The sequence below is a fragment of the Trachypithecus francoisi genome, unplaced genomic scaffold (assembly GCF_009764315.1).
Source record: "Trachypithecus francoisi isolate TF-2019V2 unplaced genomic scaffold, Tfra_2.0 Lachesis_group2, whole genome shotgun sequence".
Lineage (NCBI taxonomy): Eukaryota > Metazoa > Chordata > Mammalia > Primates > Cercopithecidae > Trachypithecus > Trachypithecus francoisi.
Genome location: NW_022681465.1, coordinates 158,000,323 through 158,011,418, shown reverse-complemented (window position 1 = coordinate 158,011,418; position 11,096 = coordinate 158,000,323). Strand labels below are relative to the sequence as shown.

The 11,096-nt window shown below is 43.1% G+C and overlaps 1 non-coding gene across 1 annotated transcript; it reads left to right on the top strand.

Moving 5' to 3' along the window:
* The first annotated feature begins 10,730 nt into the window (after nucleotides 1-10,730).
* On the top strand, nucleotides 10,731-10,861 carry LOC117066261. Its single transcript, XR_004430242.1, has one exon. It is a non-coding gene; the product is annotated as a small nucleolar RNA SNORA9 (small nucleolar RNA).
* Nucleotides 10,862-11,096: the final 235 nt, after the last annotated feature.

Genomic DNA, 11,096 nt, shown 5'->3' with positions numbered 1-11,096 from the left:
AAGGTTATATTTCTCATGGAGTTGCTGGGAGAATTCAGTTGGATTAGGCATGTCAAATGCTTAGCACAATGCCTGGCACAGTTCAATATATGATAATTCTTATCCTCTACATTTCAATCTGTTAAGGTCCAGCTATCTGTCAAGACCTGGTTTAGCTGATACCACCCTGTGAAGCCTTTCCAGTTTTTCCAGCTGAAAGTCATCTCTCTCCTCTTCTGGGATCCCAGAGCTCACGCCTAGTCTCTTCCTCAGCCCTAACTACTTTCTGCCGTGTACTATGATACACATCTTCTCTGTTGTGCTTCTCTGCTCTGCTCTGAATTCCTGCTATGTGCTAAGTGCCATAAGTTCCATGGGGGAATAAAAGATGAAGAAAACTTGGTTCTCTGCTTTATAACTGTTCACATTCTAGTTAGCAAACAGAGCAATTCAAATACAATTCACCAATGTTTGTTGAATGAAGTTGAGGCTCATAATCATCATATAGGTTTCTGTTCCTCTGAGGTTCTCTTTTATAGAAGAATCTCAAAGTGTAAGCTAGATTTTAGGCCCAGGACCATTTCCTTACTATTAAGCAGGGGGCAAATACAGTGAAATATAATTTAACATAGCTGAGCTTAGTGTACTATCCAGGGAAAAGTAATATTGGCGATGTCAGAGTCAAGTGATACCATTGTACTATGACTTCCTCTGCTCCCAAAGCTTTTGCCAAAATAAATACAAAAAGTGTTTGACCTAAAATATTGCATAGGGCTATAAATCACTTCTAGCCTCCTTTTCTGGAGGAGGTAGTTGTGATGAGCATTCTTGGTATACTTGTAATTCAAGGCAGAGCAGATGGTGAAGGCTGCATGCCCGTACTGCATCCTCTGATCCTGTCTGCAGATGCTCAAGGCCATGAGGTAAACAGCCCCCTTGGGCTTCCAATCCTAACTGCTGAAGGGGTCCTCTGTCTTGTACTAAATGACACTTTAAGTCACTGCCAGGTTCTGCATGTCATCAAGACTTCAAATGAGGCTGTTCAGGCTCCTGCCTCACCCAAATACCAAAAGATGACACCTGTGGCACCTACCACATGAGGAAACAGAGCAGCTGGACAGCATATTTTGACCATGTGAACAGGGCACATGTCATCAGGTTGGCCTCTCATGAAATGACTGCCCCGGGCTGCTGGAGAAAAAGTAGCTTGTTCTCCTAGGCAAGGTATCCACCCCCTTCCTTCTCCGTCCTTCTCTCCAGGCTGGCTGAGCATGACAACCTTGTGATAGGCCTAGGCTGGTTTCCTCACTCTGTCTCTAGAGTTGTAATTCTGTGGGTAACTATGAGAGAGGAAGCTTTACTCACATATAGGCCCTTCCATGTTTCTGAACATAATGTGTTTCTGAAACATATTGAAAAGACAAATGTATGCAAGTCAAACAATAGGCTTAAATGTGTTAAGGGCAGTTCATTCCCAGAAAGCTACAAATATTATAAAATGCCCAATTATATTTCACATTTTAGTCACAGCATTGAACAATGTATTTTTAGCATTTGTAGATTTTTTTTTTTTTTTTTTTTTTTTTTTTGCGACAGGGTCTTGCTCTGTTGTTCAGGTTGGAGTACAGTAGTGTCATCACAGCTCCATGCAGCCTCAACCTCCTTGGGCTCAGGTCATCCTTCCACTTCAGCCTCCCAGGTAGCTGGGACTACAGGTGCACATCACCATGCCCAGCTAATCTGTTATAGTTTTAGTAGAGATGGGGTTTTGCCATGTTGCCCAGCCTGGTCTTGAACTCCTAGGCTCAAGTGATCTGCCTGCCTCAGCCCTCCAAAGTGCTGGGATTACAGGCATGAGCCTCTTTTTATTCTTAACAACAGAATATATGTCAGCTGGCACGTGACTAAGAGTTCAGATGAGGCTAAAGATTCATTGCTCTTGGTCCTCTGACGAGCTTGTCTTTGTCTTCTTTCAGCACACTTGTGATGACAGCAGTGCTTCCAATCACTAGCATCAGCAGCCTCATTTTTTTTTTTCCAATTCTACTCATTTTTATTCTTACTAAAAAGAGGAAAATAGCCTAGGCACGGTGGCTCATGCTGGTAATCCCAGCACTTTGGGAGGCCAGGGTAGGCAGATGATGAGGTCAGGAGATCGAGACCATCCTGGCCAACATGGTGAAACCCCATCTCTACTAAAAGTACAAAAGAATTAACTGGGTGTGGTGGCGTGTGCCTGTAATCCCAGCTACTCGGGAGGCGGAGGCATGAGAATTGCTTGAACCCAGGAGGCAGAGGTTGCAGTGAGCCGAGATCATGCCACTGCACTCCAGCCTGGTGACAGAGCGAAACTATCTCAAAAAAAAAAAAAAAAAAAGGAAAATAATGAAATTGTCATTGAAACACCACTGTGCCAACAATACTGAGAGCAACTGGCAAGACTGCATGCATTAGACATGCATTGTCTCATGCCACGCTGCAGCAGCCTAAATGACGGATGAGAGCCTGAATGTAAGACTAGGCTAAGAAGCTGCCAGTACTGTATAGTACCACTCAGGTCACAGTCTACTTACCCAGACATTATCTCATTTGGTTATTTCCTCATTCCTTCATCTCACCCCACACCCTTCACTTTTAAGGAAGAGCAAGGATGGTAAGATTATGGAAATCAGTAGTTGCTTAGCATGAATTATTAATAAACAAGTATTATTTATTTTACTCAATATGGTAAATACTGAGTAACTGTATAACCATCTAATGAGATGTTAAGAAGAAAGACTTTAAAGGAGCCCTTTACACAAGGACCACAGGAAGCATAAAAACCAACAACATTAAAGAGTTAATAAATATCAGTGACGAGGCTGGGCACAGTGGCTCACGCCTGTAATCCCAGCACTTTGGGAGGCTGAGGTGGGGAGATCACCTGAGGTCAGGAGTTTGAGATCAGCCTGGCCAACATGGTGAAACCCTCTCTCTACTAAAAATACAAAAATTATCTGGGCATGGTGGCAGGTGCTTGTAATCCTAGCTACTCGGGAGGCTGAGGGAGGAGAATCGCTTGAATCCAGGAGGCAGAGGTTGTAGTGAGCCGAGATCGCGCCATTGCACTCTAGCCTAGGTGACAGGAGGGAAACTCTGCCTCAAAATAAATAAATAAATAAATAAATAAACCAGTGATGTACAAACCAGGCATCTGTGGAAAATGCTCTAGGGTCCCACAAGCCACCTGAAGAAGTCTATATTCTTAACCCATCAGTGGAGTGAGAAAACTGCCCTTCACTCAGGGTGAGAGCTTCAGCACGGGGTAGCATATCAGCAAGTTAAAAAATAAATAAATAAATAAATAAATAAATAAAACAAAGACTTGGCCAGGCACAGTGGCTCACACCTATAATCCCAGCACTTTGGGAGGCTGAGATGGACAGATTGCTGAGGTCAGGAGTTCCAGACCAGGTTGGGCAACATGGTGAAACCCCATCTCTACTAAAACACAAAAAATTAGCTGGGCATGGTAGTGTGTGCCTGTAGTCCCAGCTACTTGGGAGGCTGAGGCACAAGAATCACTTGATCCCAGGAGGTGAAGGTTGCAGCAAACCGAGACTGTGCCACTGCACTCTAGCCTGGGTGACAGAATGAGACTCTGTCTCAAAAAAAAAAAAAAAAAACACAGAAAACCACAACAATAACAAAACAAAAATAAAGACTTGATTCAAACAGAATGTAAAAAATGACACATGATAAATTTGGGAATTTCAACACTGGATATTTGATGATATTAAGAAACTGCTGACCGGGTGCAGTGGCTCACACCTGTAATCCCAGCACTTTGGGAGGCTGAGGTGGGTGGATCACGAGGTCAGGAGCTCAAGACCAGCCTGGCCAAGATGGTGAAACCGTGTCTCTACTAAAAATACAAAAATTAGTCGGGTGTGGTGGCACTCACCTGTTATCCCAGCTACTCGGGAGGCTGAGGCAGAGAACTGCTTGAACCTGGGAGGTGGAGGTTGCAGTGAGCCAAGATTCTGCCACTGTACTCCAGTCTGGGCGACAGAGCGAGACTCTATCTCAAAAAAAGAAAAAGAAAACAAAAGAGAAAGAAAAAGAAAAAGCAACTGTTGGCTGGACACGGTGGCTCACACCCCTGTATTCCCAGCACTTTGGGAGGCCGAGGTGGGTGGATCATGAGGTCAGGAGCTTGAGATCAGCCTGGCCAACATGGTAAAACCCTGTCTCTTCTAAAAATACAAAAAATAACTGGGCGTGGTGGCAAGTGCCTGTAATCCCAGCTACTTGGGAGGCTTAAGCAGGAGAATCATTTGAACCCGGAGGCATTTGAACCCAGGAGAATCGTTTGAACCCAGTTGCAGTGAGCCAAGATCGTGCCACGGCACTCCAGCCTGGGCGACAGGGTGAGACTCTGTCTCAAAAAAAAAGAAAAGAAAAGAAACTGTTAATTGACTGGGCACAGTGACTCACACCTGTAATACCAGCACTTTCGGAGGCCAAGGCGGGCAGATCACTTGAGATCAGGAGTTTGAGACCAGCCTGGCCAACATGGCAAAACCCCGTCTCTACTGAAAATACAAAAAATTAGCCGGGCATGGTGGCAGACGCCTGGAATCACAGCTACTCCGGAGGCTGAAGCAAGAGAATCTCTTGAACCCAGGAGGCGGAAGTTGCAGTGAGCCGAGATCACGATACTGTATTCCAGCCTGGGCCATAGAGTGAGACTTTGTCTCAAAAAAAGAAACCGTTAAATATTTGTAGGTGTGATAAGTGATTATATCTTCATAAAAAGAACCCTAAGCTTTTAGAAACACATATTGAAATATTTAGGAAAGAATTATATGATGTCTGGGATTTACTTCAAAATAATACAAGAGGGTGGGAAATTAGTGGGGGAATAGATGAAACAAAATTGACCACATGTTATATTAATTGTTAAAGCTCAGTGATGAGTAACAGGAGGAATTATGAGAATCTTATTATGAGATTCTGTTTACTCTTGTATATGTTTGATATTTCCCATAATAAAAAGTTTGTAAAATTTTGGAGGACTGGAAACATAAATTAAAACTGGATATAAAGAACCCTACCACATCAACATGGACAAACGTTAAGAAAAATATTGGGGGTGGGGCGTGGTGGCTCCTACCTATAATTCCAGCAATTTTGGGAAGCCCAGGCAAGAGGATGGCTTGAGCCCAGGAGTTTGAGACCAGGCTAGGCAACACAAGACCCGGTCTTGTGTTGTGAAGAAAGAAAGAAAAGAAAAGAAAAATTATCCACGCATTATCTGGACATAGTAGCATGTGCCTGTAGTCCCAGCTGCTCTGGAGGAGGATCGTTTGAGCCTAGAAGTTACAGGCCACAATGAGCTGTGAGCATGCCACTGCACTCCAGCCTGGGTGACAAAGTGAGACCCTGTCTCTAAGTAAAAATTTTAAAATAACATTGGAAAAAAGAGTTGCAGAAGAATAGGCACCAAATGATGCCATAATTTCATATATATATAATGCCAAACATGCCTAACAATACAATACGAACCTTTTAGGGTACATGCATATGTCAGTAAAAGTAGGAAGACCAACATAGAAAGGAGTGGTACCAATTTCAGAAATGTAGTTACTGGGGATGCAGGAAGGGGAATACAATGGGGGAGGGTTACACAAAGGGCTTCCACTATTTTTGTAAAGTCTTAGACCTTTTTGTTATTGCTGTTGTTTTGTGACAGAGTCTCTATCTTGTGGCTCAGGCTGGAATGCAGGGTGTGATCATAGCTCACTGTAACCTCCAACTCCTGGGCTCAAGCACCCTCAGCCTCTGAAGTAGCTGGGTCGCACAGTGGCCCACCAAAACTGGCTAATTTTTGTATGTTTAGTAATGACCAGGTTTCACCATGTTGCCCAGGCTGGTCTCAAACTCCTGACCTCAAGTGATCCTCCCATCTCAGGCTTCCCAAAGTGCTGGGATTTCAGGTGTGAGCCATTGCACTTGGCCAAGACTTACACCTTAAATTGGGTCATGGACACATAAGTGATTATATTATCCTCTATACCTTTCTGTATTTATGAAATATTTCATAAGAAAAATACACAACTAAAATTTTAAATTAAAAAGTGAAACAGAAGGTTACTAATCACCTAGAGGAATGAGTTAGAAGATTCTTGCATTTCTTGTATTGACTACTAACTATGCCCATCTCTTCCCACTGCCTGCCCCACAACCCCTGTAGCTTGTAAGATTTGTTTTTGTTAAGATACTATTGTGAAAAATAATACCGACAAAAATACAATTAACATATTTAAAGACTAATAATAAAACAAGTTCCCTTGCACTTTTTTTTTTTTTTTTTTTTTTTTTTGAGATGGAGTCTTTCTCTGTTGCCCAGGCTGGACTGCAGTGGAACAATCTCAGCTCACTGTAACCTCTGCCTCCTGGGTTCAAGCGATTCTCATGCTTCAGCCTCCTGAGTAGCTGGGACTACAGATGTATGCCACCATGCATAATTTTTGTATTTTTCGTAGAGACTGGATTTAGCCATGTTGGCCAGGCTGGTCTGGAACTTTTTTTTTTTTTTTTGAGACGGAGTCTCGCTCTGTCGCCCAGGCTGGAGTGTGGTGGCCGGATCTCAGCTCACTGCAAGCTCCACCTCCCGGGTTCACGCCATTCTCCTACCTCAGCCTCCCGAGTAGCTGGGACTACAGGCACCCACCACCTCGCCTGGCTAGTTTTTTGTATTTTTAGTAGAGATGGGGTTTCACCTTTTTAGCCAGGATGGTCTTGATCTCCTAACCTCGTGATCCGCCCGTCTCGGCCTCCCAAAGTGCTGGGATTACAGGCTTGAGCCACCGCGCCCGGCCTTCCCTTGCACTCTTGACTCAAAAATCATGACATTACCAGTAACACTGAGGCTCCAGATATGCTCTCTCTGATCACATCCCCAACAGACAGGTATGCTGTGCTGAATTCTGTATTTATTATTCCTTGACTTTCTTTATAATCGAATCATACATTGTATCTTTTAAAATATATTTAGCTTTGTATGTGTTTAACTTACATATGTGGAACCATAATGTGACTTGCTCTTCTTATGAAAAATGTTTGAGATTTATTCATGTTGATGTATATAGTTCATTCATGTTCATGTCTGTGTGTATATATATTAATAATATATGACAGTTTATTTATCCAGTCTGCTGTTGATAGACTTTTGGACTATTTCCAGATTTTGCTGTAACAAACAACACTGGCTGGGAGCATCCTTACATGCCTTCTGAAGTCCACGTGCAGGACTTTCTCCAGAATAAAAACCAAGGAGAGGAATGGCTGGTCACAGGGTGTGCCCATCTACAATGTACTAGATAATGCCAGGTTGTCTTCCCAATTTACACTCCCACCAGCGGAGTGTGAACATTTCCATTGCTCCATGTCCTCAGCAACACTTGGTGTTGACAATGAACTTTCGCCAACTGGGTGAGAATGAAAACTAGTATCTGTGGTTTTAATTTCCATTTCCCTGCTTACTAATAAAGCTCAGGCTTTTTTTTTTTTCCATATTTTTGGCCATTCACCTTCTTGCTTTTGTGACATATCAATCTTTTGCTCACTTTTCTTTGGGGTATCTTGTCTTTTTTGTTTGTGGATTTTTAGGAATTCACCATGTGTTTGAAGTATAATTATGTAAGTTACGTAAGTTCTCTAAGTTCCCAGTTGTGACTTGCTTTTTCACTTTTTTACTCTTCTGGGATGAGGAGTAGTTCTAAATTTTAATATAGTTTTTTTTTTTTCTTTCTGAGATAGAGTCTCCCTTTGTTCCCCAGGCTGGAGCTCTGTGGCGCAATCTCAGCTCACTACAGCCTTGACCTTCCTGAGCTCAAGCGATCTTCCCAGCTCAGGCAATGGAGGAGCTAGGACTATAGATGTGCACCACCAGGCCCAAGTACAGTTAAATTTGGTCAACAGTTTTTCCTTTTTGCTTTTGCTTTTTGTGTCTTATTTAAGAAAGATGGGCTGGGTGCGGTGACTCACACCTGTAATCCCAGCACTTTGGGAGGCCAACGCAGGTGGATCACCTGAGGTTGGGAGTTTGAGACCAGTCTGACCAACATGGAGAGACCCTGTGTCTATTAAAAATACAAAATTAGCCGAGTGTGGTGGCGCATGCCTGTAATCCCAGCTACTCGGGAGGCTGAGGCAGGAGAATCACTTGAACCCAGGAGGCAGAGGGTGCAGTGAGTTGAGATCTCACCACTGCACTCCAGCCTGGGCTACAGAGCTAGACTCTCTGTCTCAAAGAAAAGACAAGAAAACAAAAGAAAAGAAAACAAAAGAAAAGAAAAGAGATATGAGCTGAGCGTGGTGACTCACACCTGTAATCCCAGCACTTTGGGAGACCAACGCAGATGGATCACAAGGTCAGTATCGGGGAAACCAGCCCCCAATATTTCAACATAGGTTCTTTTCTTTTCTATTTTCCCTAAGTGTCAGCTGGTCTAAGAAATAAAGAGAAAGAGTACAAAGAGATAAATTTTACAGCTGGGCCTCTGTGGGGGACCATCACATATTGGTAGGACCGTGCAACCTCAAGCTGCAAAACCAGCAAGCTTTTATTAGGGATTTAGAAGGGGAGGGAGTGTATGAATAGGGAGTGGGTCACAGAGATCACATGCTTCAAAAGGCAATAAAAGATCACAAGGCAAATGGCAGAGCAAGATCACAAGGCCAGGGCAAAATCAGAATTACTGATGAGGTTCCATGTCCCGCTGGGCATGCATTGTCATTGATAAACATCTTAACAGGAAACAGGGTTCGACAGCAGACAACCGGTCTGACTAGAATTTGCCAGGCTGGAATTTCCTAATCCTAGCAAGCCTGAGGGCACTGCAGGAGACCAGGGTGTATTTCATCTCTTGTCTTCAACCGCCTAAGACAGACACTCCCAGAGTGGCCAATTTAGAGACCTCCCCCTGGGAATGCATTCCTTTCCCAGGGTTATTCTTTGCTGGGAAAAGAATTCAGTGATATTTCTCCTATTCGCTTTCTGCAAGAAGAGAAATATGACTCTGTTCTGCCCGGCCCCACAGGCAGTCAGACCTTATGGTTATCTCCCTTGTTCCCTGAAAATTGCTGTTATCCTGCTCTTTTTTAGGATGCCCAGATTTCATATTGTTCAAACACACATGTTTTACAAACAATTTGTGCAGTTAACACAATCATCACAGGGTCCTGAGGCAACACACATCCTCAGCTTACGAAGATGACAGGATTAAGAGATTCAAGTAAAGACAGGCATAAGAAATTATAAGAGTATTGATTGGGGAAGTGATAAATGTCCATTAAATCTTCACAATTTATGTTCTTCTGCCACGGCTTCAGCCAGTCCCTCCATTTGGGGTCCCTGACTTCCCACAACAGATCAGGAGTTCAAGATCAGCCTGATCAATATGGTGAAACCCCACCTCTACTAAAAATACAAAAATTAGTCAGGCGTGGTGGTGGGCACCTGCAGTCCCAGCTGCTTGGGAAGGTGAGGTAGGAGAATTGTTTGAACCCGTGAGGTGGAGGTTGGAGTGAGCTGGGATCGTGCCACTGCACTTCAGCCTGGGCGACAGAAAAAAACTCTGTCTGAAAAAAAAAAAAAGAAGAACAAAGTAGAAGACATATGTGTCTAACCAGACATCAAGATTCATATTAAAGTTGTAATTAAGACACCATTGAATTGCTGTAAGGGTAAAAGAGCAGTAGAACTGAATAAAGAGCCTTAAAAAACCCACACATGTACAGAAACTTAATATATGATAGAAATGGTATTGGCAATAAGTGGGGAAAGGATAGACTTAAATAAATGAGACTGGGACAATTGGTAATCCATATAGAAAAAGAGGAACTAAACTCTTACCTCATACCAAACACACAAAATAATTTCATATGTATTATGGACTTAAATGCAAATGGAAAACTTTAAGACTTTTAGAAGATATCTTTGGCCGGCACAGTGGCTCACGTCTGTAATCCCAGCACTTTGGGAGGCCAAGGCCAGCAGATCACCCAAGGTCACGAGTTTGAAAGAGCCCAGAGGTTAGTTTTATTTGTATTTGAACTTTATCTAACTGGAAACATATAGTAAATATGTAAATGGGGCCAGACGTGGTGGCTAATGCCTGTAATCCCAACACTTTGGGAAGCCGAGGTGAGCAGATCACCTGAGGTCAGTAGTTCAAGACCAGCCTGACCAGCATGGAGAAACCCCGTCTCTACTAAAAATACAAAATTATCCAGGTGTGGTGGCACACGCCTATAATCCCAGCTACTGGGGAAGCTGAGGCAGGAGAATTGGTTAAACCCAGGAGGCGGAGGTTGCAGTGAGTCAAGATCGTGCTATTGCACTCTAGCCTGGGCAACAAGAGCAGAACTCCATCTCAAAAAACAAACAAACAAAAAAAACCAAAAAAACCCTAACCTTTAGTGACAGATGTCAGATACCGGTTTCCTTTGATGGGAGGCACTGGCTGAAAGGAGGATAAGGGTGATGTAATTATTTCATATCTTGCTTTGGGTGGTAGTTACATGGGTATATTTAATTGCCACAATTGATAAAGCTAAATAGTTAGGGCCCCCTTGCATTTTATTTTATATAAGTTTACGCCTTTAAAGGAAAACATATTGTTAAGAAAATGAATAGACAGAGACACCATGAATTGTGAGATAATATTTGCAGTGCATATGTGTGACAAAAGACTTGTATCCTGTAGCAAGCCTCCAGCATGCTTGGGTCTGCGGTGACCCTATGCATTCCTTCAGTGCTTGCTAGAACAGTTTTGAAACAGTTTGAGGCCTTGCCCTTCTATCCAGAGCAAGGTTATAAAAATTTCAGTCAATGACTTGCTCCCTCCTGGATCTGGTGTGCTGGGCCTTGTATAGATCTGCACCATCTAATGTGGCAGCCACTTGGCATACATGATTAAATTACATTTGGAGTTCTATTACATTTTCACACTAGCCACATTTCAGGTGACCGGTAGCCACAGGTGGCCAGTGGCTACCATATTGGACTGAACAGATTAGAGGGCATTTCTGTCGCTGTGGAAGTTGTTTTGGACAATTCTGGTGTGAAA